Source organism: Aptenodytes patagonicus, chromosome Z, assembly GCF_965638725.1.
Source record: "Aptenodytes patagonicus chromosome Z, bAptPat1.pri.cur, whole genome shotgun sequence".
Lineage (NCBI taxonomy): Eukaryota > Metazoa > Chordata > Aves > Sphenisciformes > Spheniscidae > Aptenodytes > Aptenodytes patagonicus.
In genome coordinates, this window is record NC_134982.1 from 83,677,227 (window position 1) to 83,702,332 (window position 25,106).

A 25,106-nucleotide genomic window follows, 5' to 3' on the forward strand; every position below is an offset into this window, starting at 1 on the left:
AGAGGAGACATGTTTTCAGTTTCAAATCCCTTTCTCAAGATGTTGTTTCCATAAAAAACAGAACTCAGAATAGGGGAAAAACAGATGTAGCTATTTGGCTTTAGAGAAAACCACTGACACGCTGTTGCCTAGAGTTCAGTAAATAATTCTAGCTAGCTCTGAGCTTGAAATTTGGTGTGAGAATAATTCCCAATAGAGGGTGGATTTATTTTGTTTGTTTTTCCCCAGGAGAATAATTCTTATGAATCTATGGACAATTATATTTAAAAAAAAAAAAAATATTAAATTGAACTAGTTTTCCCTGCATAAATATTGTTGTAAACTTGTATCCAAGGTTTGTAGGCTTTCAGACAAGACCTTCTGAAAATGATTATTGATTTTGTGTATGTGACTTAAATAGAATTATGATCATCTCTCATCATCTGAGTTTTTACATCTATTGCAAAAGCTAAAATGGGATATGAGAGGTGGATAGGTCTTGAGCTGGGTCTTCTATGTAGAACTAAATTTTATTTGCAGCTTAAAAACAAGAACCTGCTCCACTCCAGTTTACTTCTACTGATGGATAATCTTAATATTTTTTATGACCCCTGAAAACACAATGCTTTCCCATCCTCAGCTAGATACATTCATGAGTAATGGCACAAAGGAGATCATGCTCTAGATCTTCACTGTATGTCATGCTTGTACAGTTACAAAAATATTTGAAATATGTCAAGAAACTACTATTGTGGCACTGAAAACACCAGTGATTTTTTTTCTTAAGAAATAATACAGTAAGTGTCTAAAAGAATAGGCAGGAATATACTCATGTATATGAGAACACAGATAAAGTGTAAAAAATAGTGGAAAAAAGAGGTTAATTCTGCTACAGTGTGTATATATGAGAGAGAGAAAGACAGACTACTGAGCCGTAATAAAATATTTTTACCTTTATTTAACAATAAGAGCTGTTATCACAAACAGCTGGGAAAAAGTGTTTTGTCAGCAACATACAGATAATTATAAGGAGACTTGTTTTTAGCCAGTAATCTATATAGATTATTGAAATTGCAGGTATGTATTGTGTCTTGCAACTGCAAGGCATGCTCATCTTTTTGTGAATAGGAATACTTTCATTTATTTTAGCATTTTGTTTTAATCCTTAAAACACCAAATTTTATTCAAAAAGTATTAAAACAGGATATTACAACAAACAGTTTTGAAATTTCAAGTCCGTTCACTCAAAAAATTCATATCCAACTTTGTATTTTTCTACCATAGAATTTAATTATGGTGCAGCAAAATGATACTTCAGAAAGGGTTCCAGCTACTTCTTTCTGGTCAATTCTAATCAATACAAAAATTGTATTACAATTACTTGCTGTAATTGCTGTGATGCAAGAAGAACCCAGGAAGCTAAGTGTATTCTTATTTGCTTATTTAATGGTATCAGCACAGCTGTGGTGCTGGGGTTTCAGTGCTGCTGGTTATCTCAGCTAACCTCAGCTCTTTCATGCTTATGTAGAAGCTAAGGGTTGTGCTACGATGCTTCCTTATGATTAGTTATAAGAGGATGACAACTTCTCTTCATTATGGCTTGAAACTGTGGGGATTTGCTTTGGATTGTACTAAAATGGAAAGACTATAACCTCTCATGCTGTACAAGAAGCAATCAGGTAAAGTTAAAAGGTTGGATAAAATTCCATCTCAGTTCAGATTGAGTCATGATTACATTTAAAAATAATTAAGTTAAAAAAATACACAAAAATTGACACCTCATTTTCACAGAAAAATCAGAAGTAGTACAAAAGTTATCAACAGAAACAAGATAGGTAGTCTAAAATAGATTTATCTGTGTCTCTGTTATCAGTTTTTAAATGAAAGGCATCAGAATAATAAAGGTACAAAGGGAGAGAGTTGCTGTTCATTTCAGTAAAGGTTTCCATCTGTTTCCATAGGTTAACTGAACCTCATGGCCATGTCTCAGGCAAGGAAGGTGGTCACGAGAAGCATTCTGTTCTCATCCCCATCAAAAACTCTAGAAGGCTGATCAACATTGTTTCAAAAATGGTAAACATTTTCCCAGACTCTCATAAAAATATAAAGCCACTGTTTAATGGGCCATCTATAGAACAAACTGAAACAACAGAGCTCTGGACTCTCTGTAAAAGTTGCTTCCTATTACTCCATGCCTTCTGGGAGAATTGGTAGCTGGCTCCCAGTACAGATATGACCGCTACCACGATGTACCTTTTATAAAATAGGCAGCAGGTAACCTCTTCACTTGTTCCAGTCAGGTAGTTCCCATCCATTTTAACAGAACAGTGACTGATTTTTTCAGAGGAAAACTGTTTTCAGGTGAGGTCAAATGCAAGAAAACTTGTCAAAACTTTTCATATAGTGGTAATATCGAATATGAAAAAACTGAAAAGATGATAAAACTGAATATACTTTGTTGAGTGAACACATCATTGAATTAGAATCACTTAGAATTCCTTTTTGGAGTCCCTTTTACTCACAGAATTTTACATTTCTCCTCAAATCTTATCTTCCACCCTTTGGTGGAATGCTGGATCACTGACGTTCTGAGTTATGTAAATTTAACTTTTCTTCAGATCCACCTCTTCTGCATTTTTTTTCCTTGCTTCTTGGAATCCTCCCTAGTGTGTGAAATATTTCTGGAAATAAAAAAAAAATCCTTAAAATTAAAATCCATTTGGTACTTGAGTGTTATGGATGCTATCCATTATTTTCTCTTTAATCTTAAGAGTATGTGGAAGCTTTGTTCACAAATACTAAATTTATTGTTGTTGCCAACATCCATACGTGACAATGAGGTATGGCTGATAGTATAAGATCTCTCTGTATAAAATCATAACTCAGAAATTCCCAAGCATGATATGCAGATGTTTTTATTCTATAAAATCCCAGCAGAGGGCCACAGACTGTCTAAAGGTATACCACATAATCCTGTTAGCTACACTGAGTTAGGCAGGGGAGTTGCCTCTTCCGCAGTCTTGGGTGAGTGTCAGAACAGGTATTTGCCACATCACTTTCTTCTAAATGACTAAATCTGAATGAAAAATCCTCAATGCATCAACACCGGAAAAGGGGAAAAAAAAAGAAGTCCAAGGCAGCCAGGCCGCTCAATCGTCTAACCATATGCAAAAGTAAGACTTTTGTTTGCTGAAGGGAAGCAATGCAGCCTGGTTTCCAAGCCGTAGAAAGCCACCTGATAACTTTAAGTGTACTGCCTGAGGTGGGGAGTAATAAAGAATAGGTGTTAAAGCCAATGTTTTCAGCAGTATTTCTTGAATAAATGTTTATAATACCTTCCCTCCTCCCCCCCTTTTGCCCCCGAAAGGCAACGATGCCTCAGTTTAATCAGAGAATGTTATCTGGAGAGTGTAATCTGTTTTCCTGCTGTTAAAATATTCAAGTACCTTTCAAATTCTGCATAGAAGCTTCTATGATGTTTTTTGCAGTTACAATTGCAAAATAATAAACAGATGTTTTCTGTGTTGAACCTCTTTAAGTAAATTGTTTTAAACATCAAACTATGCTGTTTTACATTTGCATGCCTATATTTTTCACCCATACAGCCAAATTAAAATGTGAATGCAAAGCCTGAGACTTAATCAAGCAAACTTGATAAAGAAATTCATTTGCAAGATAATATGTTCATTAATGGAGAATAGTAAATGTAATAAATTAACCATTTCTTCAAGGTTAATGAGAACAGGTTAATTGATTGTAAGGCTATTTACTCTGACTGCAAGGTCTCTGCTGTGATTCACTTCAAAAGTCCAACAACCAGCTTGACTTTCACCAGTAGAAAATGTCCCTTCTATCTTTGGTTCTGCTTTACCTATTTGTACACAACAACTTTTCTAACTTTACTTAGTGCCCCATTTTCAATCCCAGCTGATTCTTTATTATTTTTAATTTCAACCCTTTGACAGTTCACTTCTTCCTCTGCTTCTGTCTCTAAGGAGCTTATTACTGATTTCTCTAAAACGAAAAATTGACAAAATGTAGTATTAAGCCTTTCCCATCAATATCCTCAGCCACCTCCTCATGTCTTGCTTTTTTCAGCCATTATTGCACTTCTCATCTTTCAACACTAATGACGTATTTGTCATTTATGCTTTTTTTAATCTTTTCACCTACACCAACTCTTTTCTGAATCATTTTATCAGTGATTTGGATGAAGTATTATGGTATTGCGAAGTTACAGCCTTTCTGTTTCTAGGTACAGGGCAAGAAATAGTAACTTCTTGACACTTTCTATATAGCTGTACACCTATGGAAGTCTGACCCATAAACAGAACAGAAACAGAATAGCTTTATGGTCCTTGTCTCCAAGATGCTCCATGAGTCTGTTTTGATATAACACACCCTCTCTTTAGCTCCAAAATATTATTTGTTATTGCTCGGTAATTAACAATGTCATTTGGCAGTCTAATAGTACAAGTACATATTCTGTGATTGTCCTGCAGCAGACCACCTTTTTAACTTTCTGAAGTACTACAAAGGCTTGGAGTTGTAAGAGCATCCACACAAGTCTGATGGATCCTAGAGCTGAGTAGTTTTCTTGTGTACTTTACTGCTGAGGAACATCCTGCACATCCATCAGTGTTTAACAAAGCAGGTTGCTGAATTTCGTATTCACAGTTGCCTCAGGAACTGATTTTTGCAGCTCTTTTAAGAAGGTTATTTTTCTTATTAATACTGCTTCTACAGTTCAGCTGCTCTTTTTCTGATTCCCATGTCCCTGTATGTTGAAGGAAGAAACATATTACTCCATTTTGATGACTCTTCATCAGCTTTTCATACAACAGACTCATTAGCAAGATACACTCTTAGTTTAGTTTAAGTTTCAGTCTGATTTTCTACCCACTTGTCCTTCTAAATCCCCAGGAAACCTCTTTGCTGGCTGCTTTCGCTAATAATCATGTCTTGTATCTTCTCCCTTTGTAAAACATAGATCTTCTGGCATAAGTAAAGAAATTTCTACAATTATGCTACCATTCTCTGAAAATATCCTTCCATCACATTGTAATCTTGCAAATCCATACTCATGAAACACTAGAGACTGCCGTGAGGAGAAGAAAAAATATTTAGTTCATAGACTTACGAAGCAAGTTACTGTGACACATTTTTGTGCTCTCAATTTTAAACAAAGATTTCCTTATGATCAGTTGCACCGTAGTGTTTTACCTTTGGTTGCTTTCACCTCCTCACTCTTAAATTCTTTATCTGATGTCCAAAATATTGCTTAGACATTCTGGATAAATACCTCTTTTGTACATGAGAATTTGCACTTGAAAAAATCCATGCAAATAAATGAATTTTCAATGACAGAGTTCAATCAATTCACATGCATCTGGCATATCCTTTATCCAACGATAGGTGTGTGCATAGATATGTATGTGTAAGCTAGTAAATAAACACCAAACTTAAGAGGAGGTATTAAGATTCTGCTTCAACCATAAATTTGTTCCCAACAATATTAAAATTGTTCCCCTAAATACTCAACATAAGAACCAAAAACTGTAGTTAAAGTTTCAGTTTAAAAGTTTAGTACTTTATGAAGTCATACACTCCCTGTGAAATTCTACTACAGCTCCAATTAGTCATTAAATGTAGTGAGTATTCCACAACTCACGGGAAGGAATATGCTCTTTTTTGTAGGGTAGAGCCATTCCTTTCTTTACCATACTTTTGCATTATAGGTGCTCCTGTTCGCTCTCTCAGACAAACAGGTAACTGAGGCCACAAAGGGTTGCAGTTCAGTACTACAATCACAAGTGTATTAGTGAAGGACAGGGTCCCCTTATGCAGTAATTAAGGTTTATGATTTTCTATTTTGCTTAATGGATTCCACTCAGTTTTTTAAATTTTTCCAATCCTCTCCATCTAAGGAAGACTGGGAGCTACCAAGAGGTGGACCTTCTAGCCTGTAAACCTTAGGTCTTCTTGCGCTAGAAGGAAAGAAAGTCCATCCATACAGTTGCAGTAAAGACCACTTTACCTCTGGAGGTAGCCATTTGTCTTTTCCACTGGGAACCCCAACCATAAAAGTTAACAAACTACACACTGCTATGAAATAATGAGTATTTTTGAGCCTTTTAAGTCCTGAAATCACATTTGTTGAATGATCAAGGTGGGAGTGCTTATGCTGCCATCAGCCTCTGCTGCATATTTGAGCCATAAGCTGTTAAAGAGCAAAACATGAGACCAGCTCAAATGTTCCAGCAGGAACACGATGCTTTCCTGAAAGCCCTTGTAATGTATTTTTTAACCCAATACACTGAACTATGAATTATGGCAACTGTGACAGAAGAACAAGTTCCAGTCCGCACAATCTGCTAAAGGCTTGTGACCTCCAGGAAAAGATGGACTGAATAATTAGCAATAGTAAAATCTTGGGTTTCCAGAGTCAGACACAGCTCAGTAATCACCACGTCATGGGTAATCACCAGCCTGCAGGTCAGGGCCCGGACCCATAAGACCCATGGCCAGGCACAGGCATGAGCTGGAGACATACACTTCTACCCTGCAGGGTCTGAAGCCCTGGGACTGAGTTTCAATGGTAATCCTGGGCCCATGAGCAGTAGGTGGTGGGTGAAGGCCCCAGGTGAGGTCTATGAGTCCTGGCATAGCTCAGGGTCCTGGCACAGCTCATATCTCACAGCAATTAAGATCTTTGCAAGGAACAACACATAGAAATAGTGCAACCCAGTGATATCTTGTAGCAGGATATGTCTGGTCTCTCCTTAAATCCAGCCTCACAAACACAGTGATCATGTGCTTTTCATGCTGTTGGGAAGGGAGGTTCTTCTCGGTCTTGTGATAATTTGTCCCAGTGCAAACCTAAGCTAGTTTAATTTGATAGCTTTTTCTCATGTACTCTACTAACTATAAAAAAGACAACTCTTGAACATATTTGCTTGATGAGACAGTTTGAAATAAGACTTAAATATAATTTTTCTTCTGTGCCTTGATCTTGTCCACTGTGTCATTGTATTTTGGTGCACTAACTTCAAGCAGTTTTCTGAGCTGCAAAACCACAATACATTGTGCCAACATCTCTAGGAAACTCTCCTTTAAGTTACTTCTTAGACTTGAGTGTAGAGCTGTGTCTTACTTCTAGCAATGGCTTTGCTTCTCTTAGTGTTATAGACATGAAGATTAGACCCAAGGAAAAGAAAACAAACAATCTGCACTAATGGCCATTATGGCTATGCCTCTGTAAGCAAAAAAGATGCAACTTGTTTTTACAAGTAAGCAAAACTGTTTTCTTATTTGAGGTACCTTGATGCGATTGATTTGAAATACCTTGATGCAATTGGAAACAACCTCTGGTTGTCTTAAGACAGACTGTGCATGTCAGAACTATTGTCTCCGGATAGCATAGATCCTAAAAGGTAAGTTTATATTGTTTTTGCTTTGCTTTCCTTTGTGAAATTTGTTTACTTAGTCAGAAAATTCAGTGGCTCTGCTGAAGTGAAAATGTTGTGTGGTTTATAATCTTAAGACTTCAGAAGCTCCTCAGATGTTAACTTATCTCTGACTTTCAAGCCTCTGAGTGTTCTTGTATCGCTTATGAAATCACATGGATACCACTTCACTCTGATGATTTTTTTTCTCCCAGGCTTTATCATATTTCTCATTTGTTTCATATTCACATAAACAGGACTCTTATGAATCTATCTTAAATGATTTTCAAGAAGATTTATACTGCTCATTTGTATTTCCATATCACTGCTGATACAAGGTAATTTGCCAGCTGTAAACAGAAACATATGTAATAGATCCTAATTATTACAGACAAACAAAGTGTCTAAAAAGAACACATAATAAATGAAAATGATGAAAGAGAACTGGCAGAATTCATTTAAACTTACTTATATTTTTTCTCAACAATAGTACTAATCTTCCACTAGGAAAGCTGTAGGTGTAGCTAAATGTATATACAACAATTTTCCTATTATCTTTTTCATTATTTCAGCAGAAAGTTGTCCCATTGCAATATCATGAACATTTTTAGCTCTGTCTTCTCCTCACCTTTTAAGGATAACATGTAGAGTGAAAAGTAAACAATTTAGCAGCTTTGTAATATTCTATGGGTTCCTAAAGCTTTTAGGATTACTCCTAAATCAAGGACTACTGCAAAATTAGATATCACAGGCTCATGTCCAATTTTCTGATTGTGTATGACATGCTCTGGGACTTTGAATCTGGTTTGCATAATGATAAAGGTAGGAAATGCATTATTTTAATGAGTTTTAAGATTAGAGTTGTCTGGAGAACCAGGTGTACTCTACTGGCGAAGCAAAGGTGGCAAGCAAAAAGTACTCCCAGAGCTCTGAGAGTGTCTACAAAAAAGGTGTTAACAGGCTCTTCTGAAACAATATGATCCACAGTGAGATAACAAGTTTCATGAAGAGAACAAAAACTTCACACCATCAATCAAATCAATGACCTCCTGTTCACAATCTCGTTCAGATCTCCGCTATGTTGTACAGCTCCAGAAAACAGAGGAAAAAAAAAGAAGTTTTAGCTATTCCTATTAGGATCACATCAAATGTATGCATAAGTTTAATGAATATAAAAAAGGCCTTTGCATACAGAATGCTCCAGTGATTCAATTACTTATGAAAAGTGTGTGTATTGGGTTTGCATGGCAAGGTTTTAGTAGCAGGGGGCACTACAGGGGTGGCTTCTGTGAGAGGACGCCAGAAGCTTCCCCCATGTCCGACAGAGCCAATGCCAGCCGGCTCCAAGATGGACCCACTGCTGGCCAAGGCCGAGCCCATCAGTGATGGTGGTAGCGCCTCCCTGATAACGTATTTAAGAAGGGGAAAACACTGCTGTGCCACAGCAGCCAGAGAGAGGAGTGAGAATATGTGAGAGAAACAGCTCTGGAGACACCAAGGTCAGTGAAGGAGGGGGAGGAGGTGCTCCAGGTGCCGGAGCAGAGATTCCCCTGCAGCCCGTAGTGAAGACCATGGTGAGGCAGGCTGTCCCCCTGCAGCCCATGGAGGTCCATGGTGGAGCAGATATCCACCTGCAGCCCGTGGAGGACCCCATGCCGGAGCAGGTGGATGCCTGAAGGAGGCTGTGACCCTGTGGGAAGCCCGTGCAGGAGCAGGCTCCTGGCAGGACCTGTGGACCTGTGGAGAGAGGAACCCACGCTGGAGCAGGTTTGCTGGCAGGACTTGTGACCCCGTGGGGGACCCACGCTGGAGCAGTCTGTTCCTGAAGGACTGCACTCCGTGCAAGGAACCCACGCTGGAGCAGGTCGTGAAGAACTGCAGGACATGAGAAGGACTCATGCTGGAGAAGTTCGTGGAGGACTGTCTCCCATGGGAGGGACACCACGCTGGAGCAGGGGAGGAGTGTGAGGAGTCCTCCCCCTGAGGAGGAAGGAGCAGCAGAGACAATGTGTGATGAACTGACCGCAACCCCCATTCCCCGTCCCCCTGCGCCACTGGGGGGGGGAGGAGGTAGAGCAAACGAGGAGTGAAGTTGAGCCTGGGAAGAAGGGAGGGGTGGGGGGAAGGTGTTTTAAGATTTAGTTTTATTTCTTATTATCCAATCTGATTTTTATTGACACTAAATTAAACTAATTTCCCCAAGTCGAGTCTGTTTTGCCCGTGACGGTAATTGGTGAGTGATCTCTCCCTGTCCTAATCTTGACCCAGGAGACTTTCATTATATTTTCTCTCCCCTGTCCAGCTGAGGAGAGGAGTGGATAGATCAGCTTTCATGGGCACCTGGCGTCCAGCCAGATCAACCCACCACATTGTGGAATAACCCTGGAACAAACATAGGTTATGCTTATTCTTAATTATCAAGTTTCTTCATGTTATTAAAATAAATACATGCTGATTCATTCATGTCTAGCGCAAAAATACTACTTTTTGGTCAGTTGCATGTGTGAAACACAACAATAAACACGGAGAATAGAAAAGTTGCATATTTCCATATTACTTTAAAATCAAGCTTGAAGATTTTGTATTGTCATGATAGACTGACTGCCTATGAAAAAAGTGGCCAGAGAATAAGCATTTGCTTTTAGACCATACAGAGCAAACACAGTGTGTCCTGTCCTGTAAACATACCTCTATATATATATACTTATACAGCAACAACATCTCAAATGTTCTACTCTGTTACCTTAAAGTACTGGGGGAAATGGCTTGCAACTCCACTTGAAGTGAGTCTCTTCACAATAATAAAACTAGACTTAGATGCAGGGAGGAACCTTGGGGAGCAGAGTGAGTCTGTGGAAGTACTTGAACAGCAGAAATTGTAATCCTGAATAAGAACAGGATAGCTCAAGTATGACTGGTACGGGAGGGACATTTCAGATCTTTTTGTGGTTTAAAATATGCACCTTTCATAAGGGAATTTATAGGAGTTTCTTTGTCAAATATTTAAAATGCAATCAAAGTAAGTCCAAATTATCTAATTGTTAATAATATAGTTAACTTTATTGTAAGAAGATTTCTTAGTATCTACCTCAGTTTCACTTGTGTGGTGCTTATCCTTCTAGCATTCCTCTGGGCCCTGGGGTCAACATTTTCAGTCTTCCTCAAGAAGACTGGGGGTGGACAAGTCATGATGAGTTACCAGTGTCTTTCACCAGGACGAGTGTGAAGTCTGTGTGTGTGTGCGCGCACGTGTGTGTGTGTGTCTACATGTGTAGATATGTGTGTTCCCAGTTAAAGTCTGAAAGTGGGTCAGTATTGTTCCCAAACCTCAGTTACTATAAAGACCTTCTGTTATGGAGTACCAAGGTTTGCCTCAGGCGGTATTCACAGAGCCTAAGGTAAACCAAGTTAGGTGATAAAGAATTCTCTTGTAATTGAGTGACATCACAGTCTAAAGCAGCTCAGGCCAAGGCAGGTCTTGAGACCCTGCACTATGTCTTCTATAATGGTATAAAATCTCAATACAGTCTAAATAACTTACTTGACTTATTTGAATGACAGTCTCCAATGCTTCCATTGACTAAATGATGGAAATGTATTGATTCTTTAAAAGATATGAGTTCATCAGGTACTCTGCAGTTTAAAACCTGTGTATTTATGATACTGTGATGTTCTATGAGAATAAGAAATAATTTATTCAAAGGTCTTCAGAATGTCAATGGGACAGAACTGAGTATTGTGCTGGGATGTACCCTTTTCCTGTGCTCATCTTTGGAAATGGAATACAGTAGTGCTTGAGTTTTTATTATGTGTTAACTTCTTCATGCACTTCTCTTTCTTGTTAAGTAATTAAAATGACCGAATAATGAAGGATAGTTCTGATTTGCAGGTTTGTAATTTTACTTACCTTAACCAGTTTTCTTATACATTTTGCATCTTACTGTGAATGCTATAGACCTAATCAAATTCAGTGTTGTTATTTGGAAGGAACATGCATTTATTTATAACTGTGATGGTTATGCACTTCTTTTTCCCATTCTCACACTTTTGAGATTCTTTTCTTCAGGCTAATGAAATCCATAGTGCTGCACATGTGAAGCTATTTCTGTGCTACAGACAAATAAGCCAGCTTGTTGAAAAGAAGTACCAGAAGAAATCTACTGTAAAGCTGGACAATATGCCTATACCATTTCGTGTCACAAGTCTTAATGAATGTGATATCAAAAAATACTATTTTGATACTGGCACAGTTCCAGCCTTGGTCACCCATCTTGGATGCTCTGTTGTGTCCCTACCATCACCCTCCTCAGCAAAACCAGGGAAGTGCTCTTAGTGTGACTCATACTCTGAAAAGGTTGCTGGCAGACCATGCTTCACCTCTCCAGCAGATACTAGTGAGAAAACAATTACTTGAAGTATCACTGGACACCTGTGGATTCGGAGTGGAGGTTGTGCTGGAGTGGATGTTATGTGCTAGAGGAGACGAGAGTAAGAAGGAATTTCAGCCTCTGATGTAGGACAAAGCTTCAGTGTGGAAAACCCCAGCACCTGACACAGTAAGTAACCTATTCTCCAAAAGGTAAATGTCAATAGGATATTTATTTTCATTTGATCATTTTGCAAGTGATGACTGACTTAAGATTTATTTTTTTTTAATAACTTGTGTTGTAGTTGCTGTAATTTAGAACTGCAAATGGTGAGAGTGGTACCTTGGAGCTACGAGCCCTCTGTTTTTGTGCCCCAGATGTGGCAAAGTGAGAGTAAGTGTTCTGCTGCTGTGTAAGAGTTTGGGCATGGTTCTTGCATCTCAAATGAGTGATTCATGGTAAGACTGGCTTCAGTTTTGATCTGCTATGGTGGAAGGACTCTATGGGACCCTCTGAGTTGCTGATGATAAACATGGTAAGATATATACTTTGAGGTTCTTGTCTCTGTACTGTTGTCTTGAACAAGGGCTAAGCAACGTCAGACTTGGGTACTACAGTTGATGGATGCCTTAGCCTTAATTATTCCTCTCCTCTATCCTTAAAAAAAAGGGTTTCAGAAGATGGGGTAGATATTCACCTTGCAATCAGTCAAGGCTTTCAGGACAGGAGAATGTTTGCTGGGGCTCTTTATGTACTTCAGAAGCTAGAGCACACATTTTTGGAGGATCTGGGTGTGAACACCTGCAGGTAGTGCTTATGACTCTGGTACCAAATATTTCTAGCAATATAAAGCATGGTTAATAGGTTTTTTCCTCCTCTATTCCCTCTCTCCAAATACTCAACGCCTGGGTATCTCCTGAGTATTCCAGTTTTCACTGTTTTAATGGCACGTTTTGGTAGAGAGGCTGAACTTCTGCATTAGAGAAGGACACTGGCAATGTATTTCACTCAGACTGATCTAGCAGGCCTCTTTAAAAGGTTCCCTACCTGCCTATTACACTGTTAATGAAATGTGCCACAATCATCAGGCAGGACAATTGCAAAAGCAAGAAAACTGCTGAGATGAATAAAGGTTTTTATTATGATGTTTCTCGAACATTTGTAACACCATTTCTGAATATTTATAAATGTTATAAGCCAAAACTTGAAGGAAGAATAAAAATCAAACTGACATATGCTTGAAACAGTCTTCCTATGTAACTTGGGCTTGAACCAAAGAAGTGCAGTTTTCCTAATAACCACTTGCAATGTTTAATTAAAATTTATCTGAACACAGTAGTACACATCTTGGTGTGAGAAATCTCACTGCTGTGTTAAGCCTTATATTAGTAGCCTTGGCACATTTAATAAAATCCTTCCATAAATTGTGAACAAAGCTGTTGTTGTGGAGACAGCTCCAAATTAGCCCTGACAGGCTGTAATGCTGCAGTATTAAGGAGACTGATACTTGGCACAAGGTAAACTGAAAAAAGAAATGTTAAGCTAGAGAAAGTTTATTATATTGATGCAGTGTGAGAGAACCATAAAGGCAAATCTTAATTCCTGCTTTATTGATCTTTTAAGGAACTTACAGAATGTATTGCTTTTCCTGGTATATATTTACCTCAATAATCATAAGCTTCTGAGGGAGTATGCTGATTTTCTAGGGTGCACTGTGGTAACTTGTCACTTGTTCTACACTTAAGGAGGCAAAAATAGAGGAAAGAATTCTGACCATCTGTAAAAATAGCTGGGATTCATGAAACCCAGATTAGTATGAAAGCTCAGACTTGAATCCAGCACTAAAAATAAAAAAAAAAACCACCACAGAATTCCATGATGAATCTGGTCTTTCCTGAAATGTTAGCCTTCACCCACTTCCAAAGTGAATTTGTAACCCTTGCCATGTTATCTGGTTGAAAGGAGAAGCACAGATTCAAAAGAAGGGCAGAAAGTGTTGCAATAGGCAATATATGTGCCCACTGTACAAGAAGAGCCTTTTTCACAGGCTCTTTTATGTCTCACAGTGAGACATAAAATCTGTAGAATCCTGCCAATTGGTTTTGGCTTTGCATTTTATGGGAACTGATTTAAGTAGCTCATTTCTCTCCTTAAGGTCTCTCTTAATTTGCTACTGGAACTTTGCCAGTAAGTTCTTTCATCCTGTTTTAGTCTTACTTTTGCTAACTCTCCTTGTACAGTGCGATGGGTGGGAGTTTCTTTTTCAGCTTTCACAAAAGTGAAAAGTCTATCAAGTATATTGTACTTCGGCCCCAGGCACTGAAAGGTTTTTGAAGGTGTGACCCTTAGGCACTGTCCTACTGCCCCAGCTTTAGCCATCTGGTCTGACATACCTGTACAATCAATGAAAAGCTGTCAAGCTGATTCATCTGGAAGTTAGTGCCCTAAACAGATGGGATAAACTCCTCTGGAGAGTGCATGCATTTGTTTCTCCAGGCTATACAGGGAGTCATACATACCACATTTTTCAATTTTGCTGAAAACAGATTTTTAGCCATTCCAGTCCTGAATTTATTTTTGTGTAGAGCAAATGAGAATAAATAGCATGCTAAATGAAGAACTATGTGTTCAAGAGTCTCACAGGATAAGTGATCTATATATGACGTCTCTTCTAAGCTGATACTTCTCTGAGACATATGTAACACAGTTCATTAGAAAGGGTCTTTACCATCCTATTGGCATTGAATCTGAAATTTTTATTTTCCCAAAGATCTCATTAATACATGAGGTGGAAAGATCCCCAGAGCCACTGGACTTTAATCTATACCTTGTAATGTCATAAATAATGCAAGGAGAATTGAATTCTGGATTCTGATAACATAATGGCCGTAGAAGTTGCTTCAAAACTCTAACTTTTCCTTTAACTAAATGTGGACTAAAGACACCTCTTGAGCATGAAAACAAAAGTGAAGTTTCTTGCACAATATTGTTTTAGGCTATTAAACAAGGATAAATCCTGTAAATATTTGAAAGTTCTTAAGATATGTCCTTCAAGGAAGCAAATTAAATAATGGTTCTAGACACTGTGTGTCTGGGTGAATGGCAAGAGATTTGCTTTCATGTATAACAAAATGAAAAATATTGATTCTCCAAAGCCAGAGTACTACAACAAAGGTCAGATACTGACCCCTTTTAGTTTGGTGTAGCCCATCTCTTCGTAACTGTTATGCTCGGACAGCAACTGCTTATAAAAATAGACTATACTGAGTCATAATACTCAATAGAGGGATGCCATTAGTGTTTGCGGGGGCAGGGTCAATTTGCACTTCAGTACCCCCGACTTTAAATAGTCTAAACTCTTTTTAATGGATTTTTTTCTCTTTGCTGGGAAAGGAAGTTAAGTCCAGGGTCTGTCGCCTTGGAATTTGTATTTTGACTATAAACATTGTCAGGATAGTTTATACTGTGCTATCAATTGTTTTTAGAGTTGATTCTAAGGCAAAAGGAAAGTGAAAATATTCATTTATGTAGATGTACGTGTCCCAGGTGGCACTACTGCTGAAATATTGTTTTGAACTTTGGACAAATGTGTCTCTAATCCTCCAACCTGGCATTTCTGCATGCGGTCCTGACTCTGAAGTGGTGCATGAAAGACTGTTCCTCCTGATGCTGTGTGTGGTTACATCAATACAGACAGTGCCTGCCTTCTACTTCCTTATGACTTGCAGGTGGCGTGTTCCCTTTGCCAAGAGGGCTTATCTAGCAACAGCTGTAGCATGTTGAGAGAGTTAAGGTCTGACATTGAGTTTTAATGTCATAAATTACTATTTATTATCTATGTACCATTCTTTAATAGAATCAGGCTCTTTAGCCTTTCTTTTTCACCAGTATTTTTCATCAGTTTTATGTTTTGTTTTGTTTTGTTTTTTTTTTTCTGGAAAATCTTCTAGAAACAAATTCAATTTCTATGTCTCATTTCTGCTATTGGTTAGAAAATCTGGAAACCAGACACAGAAAGAAACAGACCTCTGGGTTCTCTGGCTGTTTCTGCTGTATGCCTCGAGGAGGCTGAACTCTTTTTGAACATTGCCTTGTGTTTGGCTTGAGCAATACAGGCCAGTGTATCACTGGGCATTAGTGTTAGGTCAAGATATATGCAAGTTATAGCTATAGATAGTCTTTCAGAGCTTTGTCTCTGGTAATTGAAAGCATTTTTCACCCATCTATTATTCCATGAAGTTGAGTAAATCCTGTTTTTCAAGATTTGTTCACTCCTGTACTGGCTATGTATATCCACTGATGTTGAAGCTGGCGATGCTGGTGATGGAGTTAGCACCAGCTAATGCTGGTGATGAAGTTAGCCTTGGAATCAATCAATTTGAGCCTTAGACTCAACTCTTTGAGTACAAAGTTACTGGGCCTTATTGTCCAAACAGCTTCCCCTCCAGTTCTAGCTCATACTGCCTTGTGCAGCTGCCAGAAGGCAACTTCACCTGGAAGTTTTCTGGCTAAAGATGTCCTGACTCTTGGGTCTGTGGGATAAAGGTGATCTGTTCCTATTTGATTTAAGTGTGGGTTTTATTAAGTATAGGTTTCAACTCTATTCTATGGTAGTTCAGGGAACCAGCTTCCACCAATAACAGAATTGTCAATTATGGTTTCTGAAAGTAAGTTACACACAGAAAACTTAGTCTCGAAGGTTAACTATGAGTTTGAGAAATAGTAGCATATTGGTTCTAATACACTATGAAAGATGTGGTTCATGATTTTTAGGTTATTTTTGTGCTTGTCCTGTTTATTTTGTTTCCTTTAGTTAGGTAACCGCAATTTTTCTGAAAAAATGGGCCAATAGGATTAAAAAGTGACAAATGTGGCTGGATATAGTGTTATGAGCACCATGTTCCCATTGACTGGTGGGAGATCAATATTTTCAGATTTTTCTGCAGTGATTACCTAGGAAACCCAGCCTTAGAGCAGATTAGAAACCTTTGCTAATCCTTCTCTTCAGTGATACTTGTATAACTGCTAACTTTAAAAATCAGTATTTTTCTAACTTTTTTTCTTGCATGACTGCACTTCTGGGTTTTGCATTCATTTGGAAAACTATTTAAACATGAGTTTCCATGTCTTTGCTTGAATTTTGATATTTATAAAATGCATATAAACTATTGCATAATTGTGCTGCTGGTAACCTGCTGCTGTGAAGATTTTAACACCTACTTGGTAAGAAGTGCTAAACAAGAGCAAGATGTTTTTCTAGCAACAAGGTTTAATGCTTTACATTACTAACTCAAACACCGCAACTTCTTGAGACATATAAAACAACTGCACATGTGTAATGATTATCTGTGCATGAATTACTAAGGCTAAGTCTGTTTCCTCAACTGAGCGAGGCTCAAACAAAGAGCTGAACCCACTGCAGTACACAACTTCTGTTGAGGAACACTAACTGTAACTTGTAATTTCACTGATGAAATGTCATTTGACTGTAGAGATTAAATTTTGAAGTTTAATTTAGGAGAAAGTTTGCTTTTCTGCAAAGGTTAATGCTACCTAGATGGTTGTCTCACAAATAACCTGAGTTGCTGGCAGGGAGAATTTTGTTTTGTTTGAAGCCAGAAGGCAGCTGTAGGCTTTGCTTTTAGTCTAACCTTCCAAACAGGTATGAAAGCTGGTCAATTATGCAGCGAGTAAAATGATATAGGTGGATATTTTCTTTCCCCTGAGTCTCTAGCTTGCATATGGAACCCAGTATTGTCCCATTTATCTCATTTTTTCTGTTAATCATGTCAACTCTGCCCTTCAGTTTTGGTGACTGGCATACCTTTTGTGACACCTAGAATTAGAGTTCCTCTCTCTTTCTAGCTTTCAAGTTTTTGCATTTCATAGTCCTTCTTCAAAGGTTAGTTACTTTGTATTATTAGGCAAATATAGGAAAAAGGGTTTGGGGTTAGATCCAGTAAGGTCTTAAATTTCTAATATAGGACATAGGCAAATTTGAAATAGTTTAATCGAAAATCACAATCACAAAAGCTTCTGTTTATCTGCCACCTCCTTTGTCAGTCTTGTAATCCGTTCATGACCAACGTGTGTTTTCTAAGCTTGGCCTGCAAGCCTTGCCCCAGCTCCTCAGTCTTTGGAGTGCAAGGTAGGGAAGGAAAAAGGAGTTTTTAATTCTGTCTTTCCTACTCCTAGGCAAAAACTGTGCTGATGAAATAATTCTTCTTTCCTCTGACAAAACTAGGCCACTGTGTATAAAGATGTAACACTTTTTTTGTTCCATATACTATGAACATTTTATGTGACTCCAGCCAAGTATTTAAGGCCTGGCAGGTAAGAAAAGATTCAGAAGAGTCTTTTATTCCTGTGAATATGTGTGCTTTCTCCAGTGGTTTGTGAATAAAAAAGAAAGCTGATAACATGGGGAGCAGGGAACCTGACCCATGCCCACATCTTCTGACTTGAGTATTTTTAATCAGTTAGTTATTTTCTTTTTGGCTGCATAGTAGTCCAGGTCCATGAGAAACTTACTGACTACACTTCAGTGAGAATACTCTTTTGAAAGTGCAGTAGGTAGCTTTGAATACCCGCAGGTTAACACAGGCTCTCTGCTGGGTCCCTGGCTCCCTGGAAGACAGCTCTGACAAAAAGACTTTAACAAAAGCAACAAAAAAATTACTAATTTTTCCTTATTAATGAAACAACCTGAATGCTGCTGTGCAAGATCAAGCAACTCCGTGCTTGCCCTGGGAGCTCCGCTTGCTTCCAGACCGGTAGATCTGAAGCTTAAGGAAACCCATGTTTCATTCTTTGGGCTGGAGCACATAGGTCCATGCATTGGTCCTCTTAGTCTAGAGCTGGCTAAGCAAGACTTATGGAGGAATTCACCTTTTCCTTAGATTCTGTTACAGGTACCGTTTCAGTGTTTTTGTCTCTATGCAGCCTGGACTGTCTGTATGTATGGGTTCATTTGTTTTCTTTTTATTAGATGTTATTGGATGTTATTGCATCTGCTACAGATCATGGAATACACTTATTTTTCTTTCCTCTTCAGTAGTAGTTAAAGTCATTCAAACACTGGGCTTCCTAGGCTTATATTATTTCTAAACATTTTCAGATTTCCCCAATTACACATCTTTTCCTGAAGGTTTATCTTTCCTATGGAAGCCTTACAAGACTAATTTGGGCTTCAGATAATGTCACACATTAAAAGTTCAGCTATATGAACATTTTTTCCATCTGCATGTTGAAAGCCTGGTTTTTGTGAAGCTTAGACTTTTCTAGTCATCTACAAATCTGACTGCAGAAGAGACAGATGAAGCATTAAAAATGAGGCTTAAAACTCTCTGTGGAACTGAACTGGGTTGAGCATAGTGTAGCACTCATGATCCTGTTTTAATATTCCTATAGACACCTGTTACTATTGGTATAGATGATACATCTCACATCATTAATCCCATTCTGAAACTCCATTAAAGTCCATATGAGATAGTTCTATACTGGCTCAACCAATTCCAAAAGTGCCAAATCATTAAAATTTTTATTATTTCTAGGCAGATTGAGGACACTGTTGTGATTAAGATTTCTTTAGTGATAAAATTCCTTGTAATGGATGGAAATTAAAACCCTTCTCTTGCAAGAGTAAAACATTAAAAATAGAGAGCTATAGTACAAGGTTCCAAGAACTAAGTAAAACCCAGAAAGTTAAAAATGGAGAGCAGTCCTATCTGAATATCTTTATCTTTTCTTTGATAGGGCACTGACTTAACTGAGGTCTTAACGTACATGTCTGAATTGGAGTTATTTTCATAGTGCTGTTGAGTTTAAATGTGTTTGCAAATGCATATTGCACTTTACTGTAACTCTCAGAGTACTATAAGAGACCATGCTGGCTTCTGCAGCATCAATGTCTTTCCACTGCCTCATGCAGGCTATAAAAAGAAAAGGAATTCAGAGCGTGTGACTGATATTTTAATATACCCCAACCTCTGTAGTCTTAAATAACATAACTTATACATAAGTATATGTATATATGTATAAAAATGTAAGTTCAGATTACACACTTTACTGATGTTAGCTATATAGCCTACTCGTGTTACGTTAATCATGTTAAATGATTATATAAACCCATGTTTTCAGTTATTTAATAGGAGATAGTCACATTTATGGTTCTAAGAAAAGAAAGCTGCAAATTTCATTGCAACTTACAATGTGGCTTACAGAAAGGATTTTGAGAGCTTTGGTCAGATAAGTTTGAGGGTTATAATGGAAGAGTTTTATGGCAGCAATGATACTGTGTTAAAGACAGAGTAGTACTGCTGAATTTTGAAAAGGAAATGTAAAATATTGCTACACTGGTAGTATAGAACCATTTTAGTATGTTAATTTTAATGATGTCAGCTTTACTGCACTGGACTATTAAGAGAAACTATTGTCTGATGACTTATCATTCAACTTTCATTAGTTAATGGCTGATATTTCCAGACTGTATCTATGTGAAAAAGGGAATGACTTGCTGTTTTTAAAATAGTGCATGAGCTCCTGGAATCACTTTTGTGAAATGTTCTCCATAGCTGATCTAATTAACTACCAAGGCCAGAGTTTATTACTGGTAATTATATCACTACTGCTCATGAAACATACCTGTGGGTAATTCCATCATGGTTTCAAGTACTAGCAGACTCCTTGAAGATCAATATTCTGTTTATATGTCTGATTTTCTGCTGCTGGGTATGCATGATTAATTAACCTTTGTATCACATAATTTAATTTCATGGATTTAAAACAGGACAATTTTGGGTCATGGAGAATAGACAGCAGTTTCACAGTTCAGAGGATGTCATTAATGGTATTCAATTAATATATTAAAATTGGTAAGTAATAGCGAGGAGTCTGCCCTGGCTGAGCAACTTGCTCACTCTTAACATTTGAAAGATGAGACTTCTAAAAGCGCTAATTGATAATTTCAGAAAAAAACCAAATCTGTATCTGTACACAACAAAGGCTATGGCATATAAGATACACCTGAGGGATCTCACCCCCCACCTCAAAAGTTGGAAATAACACTGCATCTACAGGTAACCATGCAGGCTTTTATTTGAATGAAGTTCTTTGCATTAAAATAATTCTGCTAAGTGAGCAAATGCTAGTATATGTTTTGGTGCTTTTTTCATGTATTAATGTTGGAGAAACTATTTTGCTTCCACAGCAAAGGTGGTGTAGCGGTGCTGTGCTATAAATACAACTGGATATGGCTTACAGTAAGTATACTGTTGTGACTGCTTCGCTGCATAACACTTACAGTGTGGTTAATTAACGCCTGGGGCTGCAGCCATCTATAAACACCAGTATGTTTCAGATGAATGTGCTTCAAGAAATTTCTGACAGTTAGGAGTGATAAACTGAAAGAGTCAAAGTAAATTCAACTGCTTCAAATTCTTCTTGGAAAAGAGAGGAAATAGGAGACTCCAGTTCCACAAAGGAAGGACCCGACTAGAGGAAAAGGATAGTTTTATATATCTGTGAAAACATTGCATGTTATGAAGACAAAAATTTGCACAAGGATGAAGGTATAAAAAACATAAACCTTTTTTCTCCCTGGAAAGAAAAATTCACTTGTGCTATTGTATTTCTTTGAAACTTTCTCAGGCACGGCCACAGCTGGATGTTTAGATATACTGTATTATCTCCATACAGGTTTGTTAGAGAGAATTTTTTCCAAAGCCTAAATATGGAAGTAATTCAGTGTTAACTTCTTTAACAGCTGCTGATCTATCAGAAGGTTGGTATCACTTGCTGTTCTGTACAAAACTATGAACAGAAAAACCAGGATGAAAATAGGTTGGGTTTTTTTTTCCTCATTAAGCTGAGTTGTGCACAACAAATGGTATTTTGTTCAGACACTTAATGCAAAGAACAAGGTTTTGCTGTACTGAAATCTGACAATATCTAGTATACTCAAATTCGTTTTGAGTATGCTCTATTGAGTACACTCAGATGTAAGCATACTCAAATCTACTGACAAGAACACTACTGGGGATTACACAGTTTAGAACATTTTAGAATTTATTTTTTAGTTTGAAATTGGTTAAGTTGAATTCTCTTCCCCCCCATGCCCTTACTATCCTCCCATTTTAGGGTAAAAGAAGAAAATAATTCTCAAAGTTGTAGATTAATATTTCTGACTTGGAACTCTTTAGAAGCCAATTGTGAACAGTTACCTTATTCTGCTTGTCACATGTGAAAATTGTGGTAACTGAATAGTGTACAAAGGCATTAAACCAAATGAAAATCTTTCTATATTCTGGTACTATTTCTGATTTTTTTTTATTTTTTTTTTTTTTTTAAATCCTAAGCTCCTGTATAGCTTTTTCATAATCCTTGCATTGTGAACTGATTCTTAGGGAATTAATTTTCAGTAAAGCTGTGTGAAGCTTTCCTCTGTCTCCTTCCTCTCCACCCCCATCGTTATGTTAAATGTCAAAGAAGAAATCTCTTCACTGTAGTCAACTTAAGATGTGCAGAAACACCATTCACAGTATTAAAATAGTACTAAAGCAATCTGAGATGTGGCCAGAAGTAGTACTGGTGTCAGTGAAGTCTTTTCCCACAGTCAAAAGTGAATCCAGTACTTGATTATGTGGTCTAGCGTGGAGCCCACAAATGACTGTGGATCAAGAATGGATTTTTCTCTGTCAAACATCACTTGTACAATTACAACATTGCCATGGACTTGTCCTATGAGTTTTGTAAAAAAACCCTTGTGTCCAAGAGCAGTACTATCTAGTCTTCCCTTATGAGTTACTAGCACTCCAAAGTCTTCAAAATGTTTCAGAAACTGTGCTGGGGATACATAATGTTTCACCACACTTTTCATAGTCTTATGACCTGACAAACTTCAGGAATGAGAAAATCCTTCTCTTACAAGTGTAGTGATGGTGGTGATCGTCGGGGTTTTTTGAATGCATTAGCTGCTTTTTTATGATCTTCCAAAGATAATAATTATTCTGTGTTTTACTTTGCTTTATAATTTTACATTACAATTTAGTTTAAATGTGATGTTTCCCAAAGAAAAATAATTAGGGAGAAATTAAAAAAAAATCACTGATTACAGAATTTCTAAACAGAGTAGACTTAGTCAATGTCAATTCAGAGGTGTGTAATCATTAGCTGGAAGGATGAGTCTGTAGTTGAACCTGTACTGGAAACAAATTTAGATTCCTCTGCTTTTGTAAAACTCAAATTATTTTAACCTTTTGGAGATGTATATATTTGTCAGCTTAATAGAGCAGCTTCAAAAGATGTTTGGATTACGGGACTGACTGACAAGCTGAAAAACTTTAGAGGGTTGACAGAAAATTGAAAATCCAAAAGGAAGGTTGGTTAGATTATTGAAAACTCCAAAAAGTTCATTTAGGTCAGCATGAATTAAGATCTTTGGAGCAGTCTGAATCAATGTAGTAAGGGCTGTTAACAAAACCACAAAATTAAAATGTTTCAAAATGGTAAAAGTATTCTGAAGTCAGCTAAAATCAACCCATGCAATCAACATAATTTTAAAAACAGGAAGGGAAGGGGATAGGGAGGAAAGCAGCAAAACTATTGCTTCAAAGTTCTGTTCTGACTTAATAAAAGTGCTGTAATGATCAACTCAATATCAGCTTATCTAAGATGCTTTCACATGATGAAATTTCACATTCCAAGAAATGTTAGAGACTGTAGTGTAGCAGATGGCATGGCTCTGTCCACTGTCTATTGGGATCTCTTAAGCTGTGTATGCCATGTGGGTATTTCATTTTGACTACTTGAAACTGTTGCTAAAGAATGTGTGTGATAACAGAGAGCCCTATCCTGGCTCAGCTGAGAGAATATCAGTTAAAAGAAACCACTTTGACTTCTTTTTAAAACAACTGTCAGTGATGCTGCTAAGTGGTGTATTCATAGCCAAATTTGGCACTGATTAAACAATGAAACTCACTGCCAATATCAATGGAAAATTCCCTGTCCATACTACTTGACCCAAAGCTTCACATTTAGCTCAGCTGTCATCAGGAAGAGATATGAAAGTGTGTGGATTGCCTCCAAGGAAATAAATCAGCAACTCGTCTCATCTTATATATGTCATGTACATGCTGGCAGAGTGATGATGGCTGCAGCCTGTGGTCAAATCTTGGTCTTTGTTGTAAGCTACTCTCTGTCAATGTTTAGACTAATGTTTAATGAAATTGATAAAACAAAATGTGGGGAAGAAAGGTGGCTGCATGGTTATGGCCAACAGTAGCAGTCAAGAGATCTGTGGTCTACTGATGCCACTTCTACAGTTTTCTTGTCCGCCATGGCATTTTAAGAAAGTCGAGGCATGTAGGCTAAAAAGAGAAAGATTAAATATTACTTGGCTCAGGTTTGCCACAAAGTGAATTTAATCTGGGGAGTGCAGTGGTACTTTTCAACTATTGGCTATTATCAGGCTATATTTTAAAAGTATGGATTTAATATAGCTACTAAAGTACTGAGGTTCCTTCCATCGTCTTCCTGTGCTTGCTCTTCAGCTTTGCAAAAGAATTTAAGCTAAATGTTTATAGTGTAAATCTGAAGGCAGCGTTATTTCAAATGCTGTTCTTCTGAAATTGTAATGCTCAAGCTTAAATTGTTGGTGAGGATACAAACCTCTTCTGTAACTGAAATTCAGCACTGTAACTCAGTGAAGCAAATATTCTCCCTAATTTGCATGTAGAAGGTTGGAAATTGAGTCACGGGAAAGAGATTAATTTAATCTGGTGACTGTGATATTGAACTCATTTCAAACTTATCTGCCCAATTCTGCCACTGCTTTGTGACTAGGTTTAAATAAATCACATCAATTGCTTACTTTAGCTATTACTAGCTATACCATTAATTAGAAGATGATATAGCACATTGCATGTAAAATAGTTCAACACAGTTGCAGGATGGTTTTAAAAATGTTTTGTCTGATCCTGATGTTAAGTTTCTGGAATATCTGAGTTTTATAATTATATGTCTCTATTTACCCTGAAGGAAGACGAGGGTTCCCCTACCCACCCAGTAGTTCAATTAAAAAGAAGTAGAGGTTTTAATTCAGCTTCATCCTCTGTATGGATTAACGTTTCAAATGAAAGTATGATTGTGTGTAATGTGGGAGCCTCTGTGGTGACAAAGACACAAAAGCACCAGAAGCAGCCCAAGTTTTGAATGCATGGTGAGTGCATGCTGCTGTTTACCTAATTTGTTTATAGTGTTGTGTAACTTAGTTTTCATGTGTTTTGGACAGTTATATGAATTTCCCTAAGTCTCAAAA